General features: G+C 54.9%; 1 protein-coding gene across 2 annotated transcripts in view; it reads right to left on the bottom strand.

Moving 5' to 3' along the window:
* Nucleotides 1-1,541, bottom strand: part of GMEB2 (glucocorticoid modulatory element binding protein 2) — a 20,611-nt gene extending 19,070 nt beyond the window's left edge. The window contains exon 1 of one of the 2 annotated variants that reach the window (XM_006769517.2): nucleotides 1,339-1,541. The gene's annotated coding sequence lies outside the window, so the exon portion shown is untranslated. The remainder of the gene's footprint in view (nucleotides 1-1,338) is intronic. The other variant, XM_006769518.2, reaches the window with a different exon arrangement.
* Between the last annotated feature and the right edge of the window lie 34 nt (nucleotides 1,542-1,575).

The following is a 1,575-nucleotide window of genomic DNA, read 5'->3' as shown; positions in this document are numbered from 1 at the left end:
GACCCTGCTCTGTGCATGACAGGGGGGAGCTCCCCAACCCCCTGATTGGCCCTGCTCTGTGTGTGACAGGGGTGGCACCACAACCCCCTTATCCGCCCTGCTCTGTGCGTGACAGGGGGTGGCGCCGCAACCTCCCCATCGACCCTGCCTTGAGTGTGACAGGGGGTGGCACCCCAACCCCCCCAATCGGTCTTACCCTGAGCATGACTGAGGGTGTCATTGCAACCTCCTGATTGGCCCTGCTCTGTGCATGACACGGGGTGGTGCCCCAACTCCCCAGTCGGCCCTGCTCTGAGCTCAACCAGGGGCTGCGGGGCAGACACCTAGGGATTGGGCCTGCCCTCTGCCACCCGAGAGTGGGCCTAAGCCAGCAGGTCGTTATCTCCCAAGGGATCCCAGACTGTGAGAGGGCACAAGTCGGGCTGAGGGACACCCCCGGCCAGTGCACAAATTTTTGTGCACCGGGCCTCTAGTAGTTTTATAAGTATTCTAAATTCACAGAAACCATTGCATGTTTGTACATAGATATGCAAATTCCTCTCCCGCCCAGTGTATCTCCTTACAATTTTTAAGACACTTCTCACAAAGAAATAATTTCTGGACAGTCTGCTTAATTTGTTGTTTTTGGCATTTACTTAATCATTTGAATTTACCCTTAATAAGACTGACATCGTTTTGTGCAGTGTTGATGGGAAGTAATCTGGTACAACCACATATCCAGCCACCCCATTTCTCGATACTCTTCTGAAGGAAATGAAATCAGACCTCCAAGATACCTGCACCACTGAGATACCTGCACCCCACGCTCACTGCAGATTTATTCAGAGTAGCCAACTATGGAAGCGACCTAAATGTCATCCAATGGGTGAGTGGATAAAAATGTGGTCCCTCCATACAATGAAATGTCAGCCTTAAAAGCAGAAACGCGGCCACCGCCTGGATGACCTGGAGGACATTAGCCAGAGAGCCGACACATGCGGGGCTCGAGTGGATGCCCAGGGGGTGTGCTCAGCCCCAGCCCGGCTATAAGTCCGTCCTCGAGGCCTGACAGCTCGCTAAGAGAGCAGAACTTAGGTCAAGAGTTTTTATCACAAATAAGAGGGTGGGAGGAAACTTCTGGAAGTGGTGGACACGATTGGTTCCAGGTGTATACTTATCTCCAAACGCAAGTTGTATACAACCATTATGTACAGCTTTTCACATGTCCAAAAAAAGAGAAAAAGGCTGATGGAATTCAAACTTGTACTTGAGGTGTCAGCAAAGAAGCAGACCTGGTTCAAGGGGCATGTCAACCACCTAAACGGAGTACAAGTTAACCGAGCGCCAGCAGGTCATTACCGGAGTGGGCGCCAGGGACTCGGCTCCCCGCGGCCGCACAGGCAGGGTTCCCGGGGGGACATGGGGATTCGGCTCCCCCGGCCCGCATGGAGACACGGTTCCTACCGAGGGGGACGCATCTGCCACCGGGGGGCCCGCGTGGATACGGCTCCCACCCGGAGGAAGGGGCCCGCATGGACATGGCTAACACATCCGGGTCCGGGGTCCGGGGGCCCGCCGCCCGCCTTCCTGCAGGAT

Source organism: Myotis davidii, unplaced genomic scaffold, assembly GCF_000327345.1.
Source record: "Myotis davidii unplaced genomic scaffold, ASM32734v1 scaffold244, whole genome shotgun sequence".
NCBI classification, from domain to species: domain Eukaryota; kingdom Metazoa; phylum Chordata; class Mammalia; order Chiroptera; family Vespertilionidae; genus Myotis; species Myotis davidii.
Note: the sequence above shows the minus strand (reverse complement) of the source record. Positions and strands in the feature narration are given on the sequence as shown.